The 22,472-nt window shown below is 48.7% G+C and overlaps 1 protein-coding gene across 3 annotated transcripts in view; it reads right to left on the reverse strand.

Moving 5' to 3' along the window:
* The window catches only part of SRGAP1 (SLIT-ROBO Rho GTPase activating protein 1), a 640,444-nt gene that overhangs the window by 208,434 nt on the left and 409,538 nt on the right, over positions 1-22,472 (reverse strand). The window lies entirely within an intron of this gene.

Genomic DNA, 22,472 nt, shown 5'->3' on the forward strand with positions numbered 1-22,472 from the left:
CAAATTCCACTGCTATAGATGCTACTAGTCAATAAAAACACACAGGTTTCCCCAGATTCGCTGACAACCAACTCACAAGGAGTAACATTTCTGTGCCCAAGGATTTATTAAGGAAGCTGCCCGTGTATTTTCCCCATTTTCTTGTAGTTCCACAATGAAGTAATTCAGACATGTGAACCTTCTCTGTCTTCTAGTTTAGCCAGGATTGTATCTTCTTTCTCTAGTTTTGTGCCAGACAGGACCACTGAATCTTGAAGCCTGCTTTCATCGCTACTCTGTAGACATTCACAGGTTTAACTCTGGTAACAATTTCGCCTGATGAAAGTCACTGTATTTGCTTGACTGAAACACGTAGGTCTGTTGCAGAGTGCACCCAGCCAATAGCATAGGGGCTGCTTCATCTTTCTCTGTGGTATGAGCTTTGAATAGTCCAATGCTGTCCACAGGCAAACCTTGATCCCACTGTAGTCATTATGGTAAATAACATTCAGAACAATTACACCTTGTATGAATTGATGTATTGAGATTTATTCTGATCTGCCTATTTTTATTAGCTATTGAAAGAAAAACAGGATCGATTTGTCATATTATAATGCAATTCTAAATATGCTTGCATGGAGAATTTTGTATTATTGTGTTAAGGTCGCTTATTAATATCGGAAACCCAGTGGTGGGAGTTTTGTCATTAGCAATTTAATTGAGATGTATTGTGGTTAAAGAGCGCTTCTAGAATTGTGTACTCAGCGATACTTTGTGTTCCTTTTAGTTCAGCAGGGAAAGCAAGAGGCATATTTTCTTGCTGATTCAGCGATCTCTAGATCTCATTGCATGCTCAAGATACAAATGTCACCATTCTCTCTCTCAGGCAGAGCTCAATCTCGACAACATCCTCGGGTTATATCTGGGTTCAATTAATCAATATTTTGCTTATTGGTGAATTTCCCATGAAATAATTGCAATAGTATTTGTATTTTTGTATTTACATTTTGATTTAGGTATATGTAGCACAACCCAACCTATAATGAAACCGATTGCTCTACAAGTAATTTGGGATGACCAGCAGTAAGTGGTAGCTTGTTGGATATCCAATACTTTAGGGGTGGTGGATGCGTAAAACAAGTGACCCTTGGTATTCCATTGAGGGCCGGGTCTTCAGTTTTGTACTGGACTGATTGCTAGCGGAATGGTCTTCAAGTAGGTAGGGCCATGGCAAGAGAAGGCCCGTTTCCTGGGATTCCCTTTGGCTGCAGTTTAGTCTCTAGCCTGTAATGGCCTGCCCCCTAGAGGAACATGTCCCACCTGAACCCACGTGTTTTGTGGCTACAAAGGCTGGTGTTTGGGCAGTAGTTTCCTTATATGTGATGTGGCCCGTTTTAGAGAGTATCGTTTCTGGCATGGGGAGCCAGTGTAATTTTTGCAGGCTCAGGGAGATGTGCTCACATTTCTTAGCTCTCAGTAGGAGCCATGCAGCAATGTGGTGAACGGCCCAAAGGGTGGCAGATTTTGTGGCCAAGGCTCTGATGAGTAACGCGTCCCTACGTTGAGGTGACATATTATCAGGACCTGAACCGTGCTTTGGAAATCCTCCAGAGTGAGCAGATGGAGGGTTTTATCCCTCGTGGGAGTGAAAATTGATACCAGCGGGTTTGGGCTTTTTTGTGGATATGTTGACGGAAATAGAGGTAATGAATACAGTACAAAAAGCACAGTCAAAGGGATTTAAAATTAGATACAGACTTCAAGTGTTAACAGGTGGCTGACAGACCGTGTACATACAGGAATGGCCTGCATTCTTTATTTAAATTAAATTCCTCCACATACCTTCTCGATGGTAAAAATGAGGACATGCAATGTTGGCCCTTTATTCCAGAGTACCCCCTGACTAATACAAAGCATCTGTATTAAATTACCCTGCAATGCTCTCTCATACTCTCTCGTGCTCTCTCTCTCTCTCTCTCTCTCTCTCTCTTTTTCTCAAAAAAGAGCTTTCTCAAAAGTGGTGTACGCTCCCCGTATACTAAGTGCAGAAGTTAACCTAAAGTGCTTTTGCGTTTTCCACCATTAGAATTTCAGACCTTTAAACACAATATTGTTCCATAATGCTCCGTTACCTTTTTTTCAGATAATTTTTAAAAGCTACTTTGGAAAATACCCCAAGGCTCTAGTCAATTGCTGATCTTGAGTTCTAGTATGCAAAGGAGGTCCCTTGGCAGCATACAGAGCAATATTTCTACAGGGGACGCTAAATACTTTTACCGGGGGCCACTACACAGGCGGAAGAACAACATGGAACGTATAGAGGTGTCAACAGAAAGATCGTGACATCTACAAATTATTATTATTAGCTTATGCGTTAAAACCCAGAGGTATAAAAGCACTAGGTATGGAGTACACGTAGGAACTAACTGAAGAGGTGCTAAACGTCAAGTGTTACACGCCAGAAGTGAATGGGGTGTGGAAATAAGTGACCTCAGGATACCGGTGAAACGCGATCGATTTCGTTCTTTTAAGAAGGAGACTAGGCTTGAGGTATAGATGAATTTTGTGTTCTAGTGGGACACTAACCATGGACCTTCTAAAGACTGACCGGTAATAGATTACATCATTGCCTCCGTTACAAGGCTCTTGGCCTCCCGATCATTTCATGGCTCTGGGCCTGGATTTAGTTTACAGGTCGGCATGCATTTATCGTTGATTGATTCGTAGCATTTAATAGGACATCATTCTTATAAAATCCTATGTTTTTTACAGTAGGATCTCGGCATTCGCAGGAACCCCGTCGATCATCAAAGAAGTGACCACAACCCACAGATGCAGGAGGATGGCTGACCAGGATTAGTCAACAGATTTCCTTATCTACATTGACCTCAACAGACCAACTGGAATCCTCCACAGAAGTGTAGCTCCAGCTTTATGCACAGGCTCATTGTTGCAAAGCTAACGTTCCGAGTAACAGACACCCAAAGTTCTAGGTATGGGGGCTCTTTCGCCTTAATGTTCGGAACCTTAAGAAGGCTCTTCAAGAACCTATTGGAATCCAGCGTGTGCGTGCAGATATACAGAGTAACCAGCAAAGAACATAACTGTAACCCAACATGGCAAAACAAGAAAATCAATGTGCCCATTTTGCCAACTTGCAATCCCTTCCGTGCCGATGTTCTCGAGAGAAGGTCTTTATGAAAATGGGCTCTTCATTTGTGGCACAAAGAACGTGCATGAAGAGCCCCTGGGATTCAGAGGCCCTCCAAAACACAGCACGATATCCTTTATGCCACCGAAGATGCCAGTGGACCCCTGTGCCAGGAAGTCTTATATTCAGCTCAGAGATCAAAACGGACTCTGGGCACACAGTACAAGGTAGCAGGGAGTAGACATGTTCTATGGCCATGCCGAGGCACCTCCTAGTCACTTGATGGGTCCACTCGACATGGCATGTGGCCATGGACCAGTGCTCTCACTGCCGGGGGCAGGGCAAAAGGCCCTTCCCAGGTCGCCTACGAGCCACCCTGTGGTCCAGGCTATGCCCAGTGGATACTTTGCATGAACATCCCTTCTCAGTCACCAAATGGGACCACTTAGCATAGTCTTTGGCCATGTTATGTGGCTTGTTTGCCCTGGATAGGACTGCAGTCACTCCCAGTGGTCACTTGGCCCGGGGCAGTGTGTTTGGCCCTGCTCTGGGCACCACCAAGCCTCCCACCGCAGCCATGCCCAGTGGCCACTTTGCCCAAGGCATGCCAATAGACCCTGCCCCGAGCACCTCCAATAGCATGTTCTCTGGCCCTGGTTTCTCTGCTGTATTCCCTTCAGCTATGCCCCTGGCCCTCCACCATGCACATAGCCCCCTGAGAGACTTTCATTGGCCAGTGGCCAGTGGCCTGCAACTTCTGTGTCTCACAACTGCACCATTGACCCGACGGTGTCTCAGATTGACTCTGTTCTCAATTTAGGTACTTAGCAAGGTAAGTCTGGGTGTGCACGTCTGTTCCTTTCAGGGGGTACAACCTTTTTGCCAATCCGAATTCTGTGAAAGCCCATAGTCCGAGATGGTAGTAACGCAAAGACGCTTCTGTCCTTCATTGGGTGGGTCCAGTACTATTCTTGAGCATTGAGACAATTCCTTGGCTGCCGTTCAAAGGCCTCAGATTGCCAAGGGAAATCCTTTATTCAAGTGGCAAGATTGACTCCCTGTTCTTCTCTGCGGGGAAACAGGAAGATCGCTGTCCAGGTGTTAGACAAGGCTAACCAGGGGCCCAGTAGGGCGTCTACCTTGAACATGTCCTGTGTGTCACTATGCAGAGGTCTAGTCTTTTCTCATCCTTTGTAGCTCCTGAGCCTCTAACCTCAAATAGCCATCAAGAGGGGCTACAGCCAATAAGTCACCCCTGCCCAGTCGCAACTTTCTTCTTCCTGTGAGATAATAATTAGGAAGGGGCTGGTTTCTTCTCTGTGATTGGTAGACGTTCCTCCGTGACTCCTAGGAGGACCTCAACATTCCACCAACCTGACACTCGGGTTCTCTGGAGTGAAAAGCTGCAAGACACAGATTTTTCTGAGGCTTCTGGCCTTCTTCTGCCCATAAGTGATGTCTCCCAGTATCAAGTCATATCTTGCCGGTAAGATAGCGTGTGGGTTGCTTGCCCGCTGCTGAGCTGTTTATGCAATCTGTAAATCAAAAGCTGCAATTTGCAACCTTTCACCCTTCCTGGGTTGACACAATGAGTACCAATGGGATTATGCCGGCACTTGTGATTCAAAGTGGTCTGAAGCTGCCAGCCTGTGGCACCAACAGCAGGGTAATATATATATCCCATTATTCTATATCTGTATGGGATATATATAGTGCTAACCAGGATAACAAACAATGAACTGAGTGTACCAAACCGAAAGATTTAGACAAAACCATATTTATGGCCACAATATCCAATTCAGTGATTTTACACAAATTAGCAGAACTCTCTGTTATAAATGGTCATCCCCAAGAACAAGGGTCTATGCACGTCTCAAAGAGGAGAGCAGGCAGCCATAATCATGGCCCAGAGGAAGCGAGGGCCATCTCTGCTCTAATCAGACTGGTGGATGAAGCGGCCTACAACTCTGGTCTCATCAGACTGGTGGATGAAGAGGCCCTCAACTCTGGTCTCATTAGACTGGTGGATGAAGAGGCCCTCAACTCTGGTCTCATTAGACTGGTGGATGAAGTGGCCCTCAACTCTAGTCTCATCAGACTGGTGGATGAAGAGGCCCACAACTCTGGTCTCATCAGACTGATGGATGAAGAGGCCCTCGACTCTGGTTTTATCAGACTGGTGAGACCCTCAACTCTGGTCTCATCAGACTGGTGGATGAAGAGGCCCTCGACTCTGGTTTTATCAGACTGGTGGATGAAGAGGCCCTCAAATCTGGTTTTATCAGACTGGTGGAAGTAGAGGCCCTTACTCTGGTTTTATCAGAGTGATAGATGAAGAGGCCCTCAACTCTGGTTTTATCAGACTGATGGATGAAGAGGCCCTCAAATCTAGTTTTATCAGACTGGTGGAAGTAGAAGCCCTTACTGTGATTTTATCAGAGTGATAGATGAAGAGGCTCTCAACTATTGTTTTATCAGACTGGTGATTGATTGAAGAGGCCGTCAACTCTGGTTTTATCAGACTGGTGGTCTGCACTGCACTGGCCTCTCACTTCATCTCAAAAACTCAGGACATCCTGTCCTCGCTCTCCTCCTTTCACCTCCCTCCCTCCCTTCCCGGCTCTTCCTCTGGCCCTTCTGCAGTCACCCCTCCTCCCTCTTTCTCTGCCTTTCCACCTTTCTCTGCTGACGAGGTTTCCAGACAAGTCCGATCAATGAAAGTCTCGTCTAAACAGGTTCACCCCTGTTCCTCCAAAACTATCAAGGACCACATCGACTCCCTGGCTCCTGCCCTGGCTGACTTTTGCAACCACTCCTTCGCCTCTGGAGTCTTCCCTTCCCCCCTCAAGCACTCCCTTGTGCACCCTCTTCTCAAGAAACCCTCTTCCGACCCCTCCTGCCCGGCTAACTATCGCCCTATCTCCATCACTCCCTTCCTGGGCAAGCTCCTGGAGAAACTGGCCATCTCCCAGCTTAACCTCCATGCTGAATCTGTTGGTAGTCTTCATGACCATCAATCTGGCTTCAGAGCTGCCAGAAGCACGGAAACTGCTCTCCTGAACATCCGTGAAGACCTGCTCTTGAACCTCGACTCCAACACTCCGTGTGTTCTCATTCTGCTCGATCTCTCCTCTGCCTTTGACACTGTCAACCATGCCATCTTGCTCAACCGTCTCCGGGAAAACCTGGGTATCACTGGTCAGGCTCTGGCATGGCTGACCTCTTTCCTTTCAAATCGACCCTCCCAGGTCCAACTGGGGTCCTTCCTCTCCGACATCTTTTTCTCCACCTGTGGTGTCCCCCAGGGATCTAATCTCTCTCCCTGGCTGTTCAACCAGTATCTGGCACTCCTTGCCCACCGCATCGCCGCTCTCTGCCCTAATTTCCAGTGCTATGCGGACGATACCCAGCTCATTTTCAGGCTACCCTCAGCCTCCCCCCTCTCCTTCCCTCATCTCTGACTGTCTGTCTGCTATCCAAGAATGGTGTGCCGCCAATGACCTCTGCCTTAATGCCAGTAAGACTGAGATTCTACTCATCGGTACTCCCACTCCCTCCTTCCCTGCAGCTCTCTGGCCTGCCTCCCTTGGCCCCCTCCCTGCTCCTACCTGCAAGGCAAAAAACCTTGGGGTCATCTTCGACTCCACACTCTCCTTCTCTCCTCATATTTCCGACGTCGCCAAGAGGTCACACTACCAGCTGCACCTCCATAGAGGTATTCTTCCCTTCCTCTCCTTCCCCCAGAAGCTCACTGTCTCCCGAGCCCTGGTTCTCTCGAAGCTGGATTACTGTAACAGCCTGTATCTTAATCTGCCTGCCTCCACTCTCCGCCCTCTGCAACTCATCCAGAACAGAACTGCGAGACTTGTCCTTGGCCTCAAGCCCAGGGATCGTATCTCTCCAGGACTGAAATCTCTACACTGGCTCCCAGTGGCTGCGAGGATAAAGTTCAAAACCCTCTGCATTGTCCACAAGGCCTTCTGGGGCCTGGGTCCTAAATACCTTCAACTCTCTCTTCCCAAATATCTTCCTTCCCGAGCCCTTCGCTCATCCGCCTCCAACTCCCTCAGGGTCAGCCGCTTCTCGAAGCAACGAGCTGGGGGTAGATCTCTCTCCGCGGCAGGGGCCTCCCTCTGGAACAGCCTTCCTGCCTCCCTGAAACTCGAGGAGAACCATCTACCGTTCCGGAAGCACCTCAAAACCTTCCTCTTTGCTTCTGCTTTCTCTCTCCCTCTCCCCTGCTGAACAGCTAATATTCTTCACTGAAACTGCACTGATCCTGCAACTGGACCTCTCTAAACAGCCTCGGCCCTGGGCCCAGCCACTCTCCACTTGCACTGATGCCCTGGAACCCCTCTGCACTGCGGGACTGTCTCTGTATCCCTACAGCCCCCTCCTTCCCCAGCACTTGTTCTGCACTTACCTTGCACTTGCCACCAGCTGGCCCTATTTAATTATTACTTTACGCCACTTACCTTGTACTGCACTTCCCCCCCTCCCCTTCCCCATGCACTTTTCCCTCTCCCCCACCCCTGCACTTGCACGATCTGAATGACACCTGGCCTAGTAGGATCGTTGTCTGTCTCCCCTTGTTCCTCCCCTCCCTGCCTCGTCGCGCCTTGAAACACCTGTGTATAGGCGCGTTACAAATACCATATCATATCATATCATATCAGAGGCCGTCAACTCTGGTTTTATCAGACTGGTGGTTGTAGAGGCCGTCAACTCTGGTTTTATCTGACTGGTGATGGAAGAGGCAGTCAACTCTGGTTTTATCAGACTGATAGAATAAGTGACCTTTAGCTTCAATTGTATTTTCCTGAAAGAATGCACTAATTTTCTCAAAAATATGCATCTACAGAGAATCCCATTTCAGCAGAATATAACAGCCTGGGCCAATTTTCAAATTATAACTATTTAGAACATTATTCACATATGAGAAGTTCCTACTTCCCCCTGAAATATGCGCAGGACACTTGCACTTGCCCCTGCTCGGCGCTGAACTGAATTATGAGGGAGTGACGAACAGCCTGGACTGTTAGATAATAGCTGGGAAAAGATGTCATCATCCACCTTATTGAGTTTAATGCCTTTCGACCATCAACTAGACGAGCAAACCAGGTGATGCCTCGTTGCTAGGATTCTGGTCTTGATCCGTGTTAATGGGTGATGTATGATATTTATAATGTATATATTTTTTATTTACTTTCCTACAGGTAAATATGGCATCCATAGAGCGTTGGAATCCGGTCTTAGAAGGAGCAAAAATCCCTATATTGGTACCTTAAACTCATATTTCGTGGGGCGTCAAGAACTTTACATTACCTATGAAGGCCGGAGAACATCAGTATGCAGATTGAACAAGTTAGTGGTTACCACACCGACTTCTTTCCTGCCCTTTATATTCTAAAACTTCATGAATATCTAATTTTAGTCTTGGGCTCGAGAAATCACCTTGGGGAATCTTCCAACATCTGCCGCATGTGTAAAAAAACCCGATGGAATGCGAAGCACTGACGGAGATGCGATATAAATACAGAGAACGGATCCAACACCCTCCAATTACTTTAACGCAAGAAGAAAGATAGACCAATATATTGTTAGGCAAACACAAATATACTATATTTTCAGTCCTTTTATTTTATTTTGGAAGGAACTACTCAGAGCCTAGGATGGCTCGTCCTGAGATCGAAATAGACTTTGGGCCTCATTACACGGACGGCGGTAAGGGTTAACGGTCACCGTTAATGGCAACGGTGACCGTTAACCCTTACCGTCGTACTACGAGGTCCCTTTGCGGGTTGGTGATTTAACGCCTGCTTTTTGCAGGCGTTAAAAACCAACCCGCTAAGGGACCTCGGAGCTAATTACGGCACCGCAAAATTGCGGTGCCGTAATTAGCGCCTTCCCCATTCCCATAGAGCCTTATGGGGCAGAAATGGGAATGGGGAAGGGCAATGGCGGAAAGGGGATTTACCGCCCCACCAACCTTGGAATGGGGCGGTAAATCCCCTTTCCGCCAAGGCGGTGCCGGTATTTTACCGGCATGAGCCATGGCGCTAATAGCGCCATGGCTCACCGCCTTCCGTGTAATGAGGCCCTTTGTCATGTCCCTCAAGCAAGTTCACCGGAAATTAATTAATTAATGAAAAAGTTTGTAACAAACTAAACTCATTTAATAAAATATACATATTACATGGCCAAGGTAGTGGCCATGTAGTTATGGTTAAGTTGCTGTTTCCATAGGAAGAGCACTTTCTGGGCAGCTTATAACTTCGCTCTCCCTGGACGAATCCTCACCAAACTCTGCAAAAAAAGTATTTGGGTCACTCTGAATTGCAAAGTTTAGTGAGGATTCGTCCAGGGGGGGCAAAGTTATAGGGGGGTCCCAAAACTTTTTTTTTCCCATAGACATAATGGGAAAAAACTTTGCTCACGCCTACAGCCTAAACCGCTGGACGGATTTACACCAAATTTGCGGCAGGAGCGGCGGCTTGGTCCCGAAAGCGTGCTTTGCTTTATTTGGTGTAAATCCGTCCAGTAGTTTTTTAAAAAATGTAAGTGAAAAAAATTAGTGATATCTGTGTTCGCTTCGCGGACACACTTCCCTGTTTGCTCCGCGTACAGGACAGTGATTGGGCAAGCAGCTTGCGTGCTGTCCGCGGACATCGGACATGCTCTCTCATTCGATGCGGTGAAAGCGTGCATTGCGTCTGGCTTCAGAGACGCCCGCCATCTTTGTTCCTCCGCCTGCACAGTAAGTCTTGTGTCTGTCTCCTGTTCCTTCCACCCCCGCTCATGCCCCGTGTGTCCTTTCTGTCCCCCCACCCCCACTCATGCTCCATGTCTCCCCTGTTCCTCCAGCCCCCCGCTCACGCCATCGGCACATGGTGTCCAGCGGAGGGGCGAGGGGCAGGATGTGCCGCCCGCTCATGCCCCGTGTGTCTCTCTCCCTCCCCCCCACCCCCCGCTCATGCCCCGAGTGTCTCTCTCCCCTTCCCCCCACCCCCCGCTCATGCCCTGTGTCTCTCTCCCCCCCCAGCCCCGCTCATGCCCCGTGTGTCTCTCTCCCTCCCCTTCACCCCCGCTCATGCCCGTGTGTCTCTCTCCCCTTCCCCCATCCCCCACTCATGCCCCGTGTCTCTCTCCCTCCCCCCACCCCCGCTTATGCCCCGTGTGTGTCACACCCTCCCGCCCACCCCCCTCTCATGCCGTGTGTGTCTCCCTCCCCCCACCCCCGCTCATGCCCCATGTGTCTCTCCCCCTCCTGCCCACCCCCCTCTCATGCCCCGTGTGTCTCTCCCCCTCCCGCCCACTCCCCTCTCATGCCCCGTGTGTCTCTCTCCCCTTCCCCCCACCCCCGCTCTTGCGTGTCTCTTTCCCCCTCGCGCCCACCCCCGCTCTTGCCCCGTGTCTTTCCCCCTCCCGTCCACCCCCGCTCATGCCCCGTGTGTCTCTCCCCCTCCCGCTCATGCCCCGTGTGTCTCTCTCCCTCTCCCCCACCCCCCGCGCATGCCCCGTGTGCTCTCTCCCCTTCCCCCCACCCCCCGCTCATGCCCCGTGCGTCTCTCTCCCTCCCGCCCACCCCCGCTCATGCCCCATGTGTCTTCCTCCCTCCCGCCCACCCCCCACTCATGCCCCGTGTGTCTCTCTCCCTCCCTCCACCCCCGCTCATGCCCCGTGTGTCTCTCCCCTTCCCCCACCCCCCGCTCATGCCCCTTGTCTGTCTCCTGTTCTCCCCACTCCCCGCTCATGCCCCGTATCTGTCTCCTGTTCCCCTCATGTGCCGTGTCTGTCTCCTGTTGCCCCCCCCACCCCTCGCTCATGCCCCGTGTCTGTTCTCCCCACCCCCGCTCATGCCCAGTGTCTGTTGTTCCCCCCACCCCCCGCTCATGCCCCGTGTCTGTCTCCTGTTCCCCCCACCCCTCGCTCATGCCCCGGGTCTGTCTCCTGTTCCCCCACCCCCGCTCATGCCCCGTGTTTCTCCTGTTGCCCCCCACCCCCACTCATGCCCCGTGTCTCTCCTGTTGCTCCCCACCCCCGCTCATGCCCCGTGTCTGTCTCCTGTTGCCCCCTACCCCCTGCTCATGCCCCGTGTCTGTCTTCTGTTCCCCCCACCCCCGCTGATGCCCCATGTCTGTCTCCTGTTCCCCCCACCCCCCGCTCATGCCCCGTGTCGGTCTCCTGTTGCCCCCACCCATGCCCCGTGTCTGTCTCCTGTACCCCCCCACTCCAGACTCATGCCCCGTGTCTCTCTCCTGTTGCCCCCCACCCCCCTGCTCATGCCCTGTGTCTGTCTCCTGTTGCCCCCCACCCCCGCTCATGCCCCGTGTCTGTCTCCCGTTCCCCCACCCCCCTCTCATGCCCCGTGTCTCTCTCCTGTTGCCTCCCACCCCCCGCTCATTCCCCAGGTCTGTTTCCCGTACCCCCCCACCCCCCGCTCATGCCCCGTGTCTGTCTCCTGTTGCCCCCCCGCTCATGCCCCGTGTCTGTCTCATGTTCCCCCCACCCGCTCATGCCCCGTGTCTCTCTCCTGTTGCCCCCCACCCCCCACTCATGCCCCATGTCTGTCTCCTGTACCCCCCCACCCCCCGCTCATGCCCCGTGTCTCTCTCCTGTTGCCCCCCCACCCCCTGCTCATGCCCCGTGTCTGTCTTCTGTTCCCCCCACCCCCGCTGATGCCCCGTGTGTCTCCTGTTCCCCCCCACCCCCCGCTCATGCCCCGTGTCTGTCTCCTGTTGCCCACACCCATGCCCCGTGTCTGTCTCCTGTACCCCCCCACTCCGTACTCATGCCCCGTGTCTCTCTCCTGTTGCCCCCCACCCCCCCCGCTCATGCCCCGTGTCTGTCTTCTGTTGCCCCCCACCCCCCGCTCATGCCCCGTGTCTGTCTCCTGTTCTCCCCACCCCCGCTCATGCCCCGTATCTGTCTCCTGTCCCCCCATCCCCCGCTCATGCCCCGTGTCTGTCTCCTGTTCTCCCCACCCCCGCTCATGCCCTGTGTCTCTCTCCTGTTGGCCCCACCCCCCGCTCATGCCCCGCGTCCGTCTCCTGTTGCCCCCATCCCCCCGCTCATGCCCCGTGTCTCCCTCGTCTTCCCCCCACCCCCCGCTCATGTCCCGTGTTTCCCTCGTGTTACCCCCCACCCCCCCGCTCATGCCCCATGTCACCATCGTGTTTCCCCCAGCCCCCGCTCATGCCCCTTGTCTCTCTCCTTTCTCCCCCACCCCCGCTCATGTCCCGTGTGTGCCCTGTACCCCCCCGCTCATGCCCCGCGTCTCCCTCGTGTTCCTCCCCACCCGCTGCTCATTCCCCGTGTCTCTCTCGTGTTCCCCCCACCGCCGCTCATGCCCCGTGTTTCCTTCCTTTTCCCCCCACCCCCTGCTCATGCCCCGTTTGTACCCTGTTCCCTCTCACACCCGCTCATGCCCATGTGTCTCCCCTGTACCGCCCCACCCCCCGCTCATGCCCTGCTGTGTTCTTTATACACCCCGCCTTCCCTTTCCATGGTGGCCATCTTGGTAAAAGATTTTCCTTCCTACACCGGGACGCCGCAGATGATTTTGTGCTTTACAAACATCCGTACAGTAAGACTTTTGGGGATTAGTGGCTTTTCTGGGAACTAGGGAGGATTCTTGCGTTCCACTAGGTCTGCTTAGAGGCTGCTTCACAGCTCCTGTACTACACTGCCTGTGACTAAATCATGGATGGGGTTTACTCAAACTCACCCCTGAGCTAACAATGAGCCAAGAAACAAGCCGGTGGACGGTAAATATATTTGTATTTATTTAAATTTAAAGTAATAGAAATTAGCACGAAAATGTCAAATACCACTTTATCCGTGGCAGAAAACAATCAACTTCTCTCAGCATAAATAAATCACAAAACTGAGTAAAAAAGACCGCAATTATTCACTTTCTGCATATTTCACTTCACAAAATAATTACACCGATCAATGACAACGGCTCTTATGTACTGTTGTGCAATTTAGATTTTCCTGTAGGCTTAAGAGGCTAGCAGTAGGATTTCAAAATTGGTTCAAATACAGATGGCAGTTATGATTTTGCGCATACTTTTGGTGATTTATCACTTTGTTTTTCAGACCCCCCCCCTTGCTTTGGTCCATATTGGGATGTCAGACAGAAAAATTGGAATTGAACCCGTAGGTCCTTTAAGAGCGGTGGGACTCTATGGGATGGATGGGATGTAGATCTTACTCTCGGATCAGTAATCAGACCGACTCAGAAAGTTGGCAAATCTTTAGCTGTTTTATTAACAAGTATCTAAAACAGGGAGTACAACGGGCATCAACGGACGCTGTACAAACATTTTCTCTCCGCTCAACTGAACGCATTTAATAAAAAACACACTTTTATAATGAAAACTCGTCATACGTGACGTCATACTACGTGGCAAATTAAGCAAAAACCTATGTGAGATTGTGGTTGGCTTGAGGGGAGCATCTAGGTATACTTTCTATGGGCTATAGGGTCGTGATTGGGTCTCTCCAGTCAGGTGGACAGTTATTCCCACCCCAGTGCAAGTCATCTTACGTGTCATAGAACTACACAATGTGTCATTGGCTTTCAAACTATAGGGCTCTCTGCTAAGTGGCTCTCTACAATTGGATGGCACGCTTGTACCGTTCTGGAATATTCCACTCACTAGCAGCATGCAAGCTGGTACCCCAGGTGCTGGAGGGTTGTACCTGACCATACCTCCCCACCCAATTAGCCCAACATCCATCATCACTTCTACTGTCTTCCATTTAATTAGTCCTTTGAACTCGGCCTTGCAAGTATCATTGCACCTGAGAATAGAAGGAAGTGTGAGCATGGTTTTATCGTCTGGTTTCGGTGCAGCTCGCTCAAAGTCTATTTCCAACTTGACCATGTGACAGGAGACTTGTTTTGTGCTCCTTTTTCTCCTTTAACACTATTAAATGAATAAAAACCTGTTCTTCTAGTGTTTTTCCAATACACCTCAACAGAAGCTCATCTCTCTTCTCACGTTCATTGTATCTTCTCGTATAGATGACCAGTTTTTTGGATGCAATCTATTCACTACGTATAGCCAGCCTTCATGATTACATAGTCTACTTGTGTTTCAGCATCTGTACAATTATAAAACGTTTTTGCATTTTCTTCAGTGCTCTCTGCATGTGCAATCTTCATTCCGCACATGAAATGTTGCTCAATTCTTTACTTTGCCATCAAATTATATACGGTCTATGTACTCTCTTCATAGCTATCTCTTCTGGGTGCATAATGTCTGCTTCATGTGACTTCACCAGTCTTCTCTTTCATTCATCTTAACACTTCTTCCGGAACGTCCTTCAGAAGACCGTCCACTCTTCGCGTATACATCATGTAGGTTTTTCTCAATGGATACCTTGTTTCAAGGACTCTTCGTGGTATAGGTACCATCACTGGTGTTGCGTGTGTCGCAATTTCCTGTTTCCAGCATATAGGCAATATGGGGGCGGAACCTCCGGTAGAGGAACTTGGCTCCTCCGCTGCAGAATGGTTTGGGGAATTTTGGATTTCCGAGCCCCCCTTACTGAAAGACCTGTTGGGGAAACTGGATAAAAAGGTTGGATGATTTAAGAACAAATACACCCCTCTTCCTTAAAGAAGTTGGTGTCAGATGGACAACAAGGATTACCCAATTAAATTGTAGGCTATAGTTTTCAGTGCACACTGGGAAGTGAGCTTTGTTAAGTTCGAATCTTAACAAAATTCACCTGTAGTGTTCTGCAAAATGGGTAATTAATAAAATTAATATGTTTGGTTACATAGGCTAAGAATCTACACAGCCCCCCCCACCCACCCACTATAAAGGGAAAGGATTCAAGGCAAGCAGACTCCCCCACCCTTTGGTTTTCCAGGGCTTAGTTCTACTTACATAGCAAGCCTCTCTTTAAGGTTGAGGAAATACAGCTGCATCTCAGGACACTTTGGAAAGATATGGCATGGGCCTGGTCACTCCACTCTCAAAGAGGGCCTCTCGCTCTCCACCACAGGACCCAGTCAGCTGTGAGGCCTTCCTAGAGATTGACAGCTCCACCCAGATGCACTCTCAGCATTCCCCCTCTGGTGTCTCCTTACAGCTGTCAGATGGTAAGTTTCAGCAGCCTTCCTGATGCTCTGTCTCTTCTCTCTGTCCCCCTGACTTTCTCTTTTTTCTCTCTGTCCCTGTCCTAGTGCAGCCCCCTTACATAGCATAGCTGTGATGATACCACCAATATTACAATCTTGGGGAGGTACCCTGCAATAATTTCTGCCACTAGGATTGGACAATTACCCTCCTCTCTTCTCCAAGCCCAGCCTCCAAGTCAGGATTGGTTTAGGGGTCTGGAGCAACATCTGTCTATTCCCATTCATCACCACCTTTAGTCTCCTTTCAACTGTTTGCTAAAAACAAGTTATGTATCACAACTTCATAATTTTACCAGCAACTGCCACACACATTTTTTTTCTGATTCCGCTAATCATGGAGAATTAGATCAGCCGACCACCAATTCCTTACGCTGTAGCACGACCATGTGGCACATTTCTGCCATTTCCTTTAAAAGTACAACAGTCATGAATATGTAAGTAATTAAGCATATCCCTAATTTCATTTTTAACCCGCTCACCGACTCTCACATTTGGAACATGTTCAGATCAGCCAGAAAATTAGTTTACCTGGCCAATACAGTTCCCAGAGTCACAGGTAGATGCATTTTATATCCCCAAAATAGCCTGGAAATTACATTAAAAAAAAATGGTACAAAAATTAAATCAATCCACATTATGGTTGCTGAGAAAAAGGCCTAAATGATAATAGTCTTTTTAACTAAATTGTGAATCTTCCTGTGGGACAAATGGCAATTTCTGCTTCCGGCCATTTGTTTTCACGGGGTCAGCCTGTACCTTCATCAGTCTCCTTTGTGTTGGTAGCTTGCTATTTGAAGTGGGTGCCCCCCATTTTCACACATATTAGTCATGCTCCAGCCAAGGGTGACATTTCTTTAAGTGCCTGCTTTCAGAACCAGCAGGTTTTCGAGAACACTGAATTTCGACACCTTTAGCAGGACATTTTTATTGCGGGTAGTCATTAGATGGGAGATGCGACATCCAGGCTGGAAGTGAGAGTTTTCCTTTGTGAAGTTTTGCCCACAGCCAGAATCAGGGTCTGCCTTGGGCTGACATTTTCCATGAAGACAAAGTGGCTCTTCAAATGCCACTGAAGTTTTGTAGGTGAAACATAACATATATATATTGCTTTTGTCAACCCACATATCATGTTTTGTTTTCATGACATTTTTCGGTGAGCAGTGATATTTTTTCCACTTTTGCTTGTTAAAGCCTTTTTTATTTGCACACACATTTGCAGGCCGTTTTTGTTTTCAATGTGTAAAAATCCTGTTTTCCATGTGACAGGGATCTTTGATTTCTCCTTTTGTATATTTAAATGCTTCTTGTCCATTGGTAATGACAAGTAGGCCCCTTTCCACATGGCTCTTTAACTTTACTTGAAAAACAAAAACGAATGCCAGGCCGTTTTTTGTTTCAGTGATTAAAATCTTGCTATACATGTGAAAGGGACTTCTGCTTGGGGCCTTTAAACGCAGCCCACACGGACCTTGGGACTTACACGTGGATGGGCGTTTTGCAACAGAATTCTTTCAATGTAAGGTTACAACCTTTTTGGATAGCATTGAACACAGCCATGGAGATGCTTCTGACCTGTGCAGGTGGATAGCTCATGGGTTAAGCCCTCTTCTCAGGCATGGGGCCAGCCTGCATGTCTCAAGTTCTAATCCGAGCAAGAGCCACTCAGCCCTTGAACATACTGTGGTTAATAAATGACGTCCCTACCAAGGTTACTCAGGCTATAATTATAGTGCTTGGAAGTGGGAGGAATCTGGCAAGAGGAGCTATACAAAAACCGTATAATATTAACAAAGCCCAAGCAAACGTAGGCTAGCATGGGCTGCACTACAAGGAAATATACATCAAACTACCTGAAGGGTAATAAAAGATATACAGATATATGGCTTAACTTGGGGGAAAGAGTTTCCATGAGGGCAAAGCTGCTCACAATATTACAAGCCATTCTAAGACAAGGTTGTTTATCAAGGATGAGCGTAAACAAGCAAAACATCGCAGCCATGAATTATGCATTGCCAGCGCTATTCAATAATTCACATGCTGGGCTATTAATTAAAGCAGCCGACTGCCTGGATTTTGAAGTGGGATGGCAGGCTGTCACTGGCCTCACAGCAGTTTGGAAGATTTTTCCCTAAGTATCACAAAAATAATTGCGCGTTTGAAAAACACATTTATGTCCAGATTGGTCGTTTTGGAAGGTGGCCGTGAGGCTTGCGGCAGGGGTGAGGGTGGCTGCCCATTGCCAGGGGGCATCGGATGCCATTGGTTGAGGTCCCCTGCTTGGATCCCAATGGTCCAAACTATCAAGAACATGATATTGTCCAGCTTCAAGCGATCGATCAACCTGCTTGCCCAACACTGTCTCCGCTGGACACACTACCCCTTGACCCCCAGACACACATGTTTCTTCCCATCCAGAGGTGAATACCATGCCATGTCTGCATTTGGGGTCCCTGAAGATTCAACTAAACCCACCCAACCTCCCAGATCTCAGATCCTCTATTGATCGAATGCAATGGAGGCTTCGGCTTAAAACCCACCTATTTCGATAATCTGTGGGTGGTGGCACCCTTGCCCATCCATGGACGTGTGCCTTGCCCACTAACCTTCGATCCGGAGAGGAAATTAGGGCCACACACGCCAGAGAAGAGCCATGCCTTCCTGAGCCCTGCGCCCACCACCCTTTCCTCCACAGAAGAGGGCTGCTTAGGCTGAGGAAAGAGCCATCCTTGGATGAATGCAACTCAAAAACAACAAACACCAAAGTTCAGTGAGAGTGTAAAATGAAATGGCCAAGAGAACACCTTTGATTGAAATGATGGCAATAAATTGGGCATGAAGCGAGGTGGATTTCAATGAAATGCCACGTCACTGTTCTGCGACCTTTACTTTTTTTAGGGAAACACACTGAGTAACCTCTGCCCATCTTCCACATGTAGCCACCCAACCCCACCTCGCGCGGCCCCTGCCTCTACTTGTCTCTATGCGGGCCCTCCCCTCACCCCCCACTCCAAGTGGGGACTTCCCCGCAGCACAAATGATCTTCTTGGCAGCCAGCATGGCCTGGGCGGGCCGTCTGCCATCAATGGCACGACCCGTGGCCACTTTCTCACGCCGCCCTGCTCACCACCACATCCGCAACAATGCCTCAGGCCTCCCAGGCTGCCCCTTCTGCATTGCTTCATAGAAACACAGGGGGCGAGCGGGGCTTCTTCCTGGCGCTCCAGCCGGCTTGCCAAGGCTTTCCTGCTTGACCCAGGCTGCTCCGCCATGGTACTTTGCCGCTCCCCGCTGTTTAGCCTGTCTGCCTAAGGGGGCAGCCCTGGACTTCTCTTCACCGTTCCACCCTCCGGGGCAGAGTGGACTTGTCCGCTCTTCAACTCCCGGGCTGCCTGGCAGGCACGCAGGGAGGATTTCTATGAAGGGCTCGCTTTGCTGTGTGCAAGGTGGGCCGACACAGGGCTCAGCTGCCTTGCCCGGTACAGGCCACCTCCCCTACACCACTTAGACTGGACAGCTCTTTAGATCTTCAGCCCGGGCAGCACCACACACTCTGCCCGGGCTCTTTACTCCACATGGACCTGTCCGGTCTGGCTCCCAGGCAGACCAACATCCACCACGTCCCTGTGAGTGTCTGCACAGGTTTCACCGGCACGTAGGCCGGCCCATGGTGAGGTAGCCAGATCACCCAGCACCCACAGCCCAGCATATGAAAAAGTCTTTAGCCCCTATGGGGCTACTCGAGTCCGCGCCACTCCCCCAGGGAGCTCTTTGGTCTGTCTCTTTTCTTCCTTCCCTCTCCCTTCTCTCTAACATTTTTTTGCTTTTCTCCAACAGTTTTTTTCTAGAATTCTTCCATGTGCAGCCCATTCTTGGGCAGGGAAGTTCTGTCCTTTTTATTTTATTTTCTCTTTTGTCAACATTCCATCCAACCTCATGGTGGGCTGGATGGATTAGTCCATACATCAATCCACACACACTGCATGACAACAGTTTTTGTTTTTGAGTAGATATGGGAAAGGTATTTGCTAAGCATTGCCGCAATGGTACTAACTGGCCCTTAATGGTAGCAGCTTCAAAATGGTGGGAAATGGTGCGAGCACCTGGGCAAGCAATAGAAGTGCCTGGCAAATGCCCAATGCTTATATACAAGCCAACACTGTTAGCTTAGCCAATGCTCACCTCTAACAGGTCTTCAGTGAAGGACATGCATACCTATAAATCAAGTGGCTGAAGGCAGACCTGGTAAGACTTTTATATTACACCCATAGCAAGTTTACAACTGCAATTAAGCCATGAACGCACAGACTACTGTAGTGTTTGATGGTAAGGCTTGCTAAAGCGAGCTCAGGGAAATACGAGGATGTGTATAGGGCAGGGAGGGGCAGGAAATGGGTGGGAATGGCCATAGAGATTAGCATGGCCATGGGAAGTCAAGGGGTGGGTAAATAACCAGACACCTACAGGCATTGTGCCTCTCCTCATATGCCATCTCTCCCTAGCTGTACTCCAATGTATTCGTTTTGGCATTCTAGCTGGCACTTAGTGCCACCTTATGGCCAAAACTAAAAATAGCATTCTAGGTACGATCATGGCTCTTGCTTATAACATGACATGATAACATGATATGAGCACAAAGACGCTTTAAGGCTATGCATCAAATAACCACAAAGTAATACAGCTACAAATCCTTGCAATGTTCAAGGAGCGATCTCATTGGCCGGTCTGCGGGCTACACAATACAGTATAAGCCACCTATTGGTTCATATAGACTGCAGGCTGTTACCAAGCTACCAGCAGCGTAGAAGAGGACCACAGCCAATTCCCCGAGACCGTCAAGGCAGATTTATGTACCAACAACTTATCAATAGTATATGGTGTCAAGAGTGACGTGGGTTAGAATAGCTTTATAGACACCACCCTGGGGCCGAACCAGGGTCTATGGCCCATAAACCTTGTTAAAGGCTCTCATTGTGCTTGGGCTTTTAACTTTGTGTTTAGGTCCATAGCAGCCGTTAAGGTCTGCGGAACAGGGCAACAGAGCTTCATTAGAGTGATGGAAGACCATGCCGTGCACTGTTGAGTGGAACACAATCAATACTCCAAAACATCCGTGCAGCTCCTTAACAAAGGATTGAATGCAGGGAATATAAATCAGGTTTGGCTATATAAAGAATGTACAGAAGAATTTTTAAAATGTTTTTTCATTTTTGTGTAAAATGTACAATTTGTATACAAAATATACAACCAATAAAAAAAACAAAAAAAACAACAAAGACAAAAAAAAATGATACAGAATAATGCACCCCAACTGCTGTTTGTAGGAATATTATCTCCAGCTTTAGAAAGCGCAAGGAGGCTGCCAAGTGCTTTATACAGTCATGGAACTCCAGCACAATTTACTCTAGACTTAAAATGTACTTGATGAGGGTATATTATTCTGTATAGTGCCAACAGGATAATACTTTAAAAGCATTAATAGCCTTGAAATAAGAAAAACATTCCAGTTTGAAGGGGCTCTCTTTTTATTCGCTTGTGCAAAGTGCAGTGGTCTGCATGTTGTTTTCCACCAAGAGCAGCAGAAATGTACACATCACTTTTTTATGTGTATATGGTAGAGGTTTGGAAGGAAATCAGGCGGTAGAGCTGTAATAACTTGGGAATTGTAGTGGTATTGGTTATAAATATATTTGCACTAGGCACTTCACACACATTTTAACAATAAGTTGTGCATGGTCGTACATCTGAAATTCTTAACACATGTATTCAGGGAAAGGGGTAATGGCGCGCTGCATGCAACACTAATGAACTGTACCTCTCTCCTGTACTGCACTGCTTCCATTTAGCAGCCAAAGTGGCTACTGAACCGCCATGAGGTGATTAGGTGGGACCTACAGCCAGGTCAGCGTTTGCGGGTGCTAGATTGACGCTGCGACAGGGGTCGGGCTCCTGCTTCCAGTGCGTACAGTGTAAGGAGCCTAGCAGCATCCGGCTTCTAGCTGGGTCGACCGCGTCACTTTCAGGGTCAGACTGGGGCATACCATTTTCTCGGACACCAATGAAAAATGGACCCATAGTTGCATATGGTACTTCATTCCTTCTGTGACAGACTGTTTGAGTAGTGCCCATGGGGGAGGTTTTTGATAAAATGTAATGAAAATTGTGCATTTTTAAGAATACTTATTCAGTAACACTGGTCAAAACTACTAGCTCGCATGGTGAAGTAACTTATCAAACTGGCCCACAAAGGCCAAAAAAGTGGCCCACTTTCACCCAAAAAAACTGGCCCACACTAGCATTTTGTGTTTTTGGTTCGGGCATTGCCCTGTTGCCCTATAGGCCAGTCAGAGCCTGGCCACCTCACCCCATTTCAGCGGGAACACTGCAGCTCCTTGGCCCTTGCTCTGCTCTTTTAAGCACCATGTAACTGGAAATACATGAAGGGAGCTGAAAGGTTTTTTGTTTCCCTTTCGTGAGGTTATTCCTACTTGCTCTGGCAGGTCTGGTGCTCTTCACAGTAACGGAGGACATGTTTTCATGTTTTGCTGCTGCCATCTTTAACATTTCCTTCCCACATGTGTGTTTGAAAGCCACCTTCTGCAGCAGTATCTGTCACACGCTGTTTTTTTAAAACTTTTTTACCAGAAATATTTGGATTAATAAAGATGTGAATAATGAAATGTTGATTGACTTAAAGTGTCCTTGTGATTGAGGAGTACCCCAGGGCACTGGCTCTGCAACCTACTCTACAAGTCTGATCTCTTGGGACATAAAAAGCGTCCAGGAATACTGAATGTGCAAAACTTTCAATAAAACGATTTGAAACAAAAATATCTGAGCAACTATGTCAGTGTTTGGAGAGGAACCCGATAACCATAGGTTAATCTCCGCCTTAGTGGGACTCCAGATAAATCATTAAAATAAATGTGTTTCATTATTTCCAAAGATATGGCCAAAAAGTAATTTGGTGAATTTATGATTAACTACATGAGAAACAAGGAAGGAATGATCCTGGGCAGGAGCGGTGACATGCATGCCTGGTGGTAATAAGCGGCAGAAATGGTCACTGCAATGCAGATGCAGTCCAATCAACAGGGCCTGTATATGGAGCTAGTGAACACGTTCCTGTAATCAGTTTCTACGCAAACGTGTATTTGATTTACTCAATTCAATGAAATTGAAGAGGGG

Source organism: Ambystoma mexicanum, chromosome 12 (genome assembly GCF_040938575.1).
Source record: "Ambystoma mexicanum isolate Mex_15411 chromosome 12, UKY_AmexF1_1, whole genome shotgun sequence".
Lineage (NCBI taxonomy): Eukaryota > Metazoa > Chordata > Amphibia > Caudata > Ambystomatidae > Ambystoma > Ambystoma mexicanum.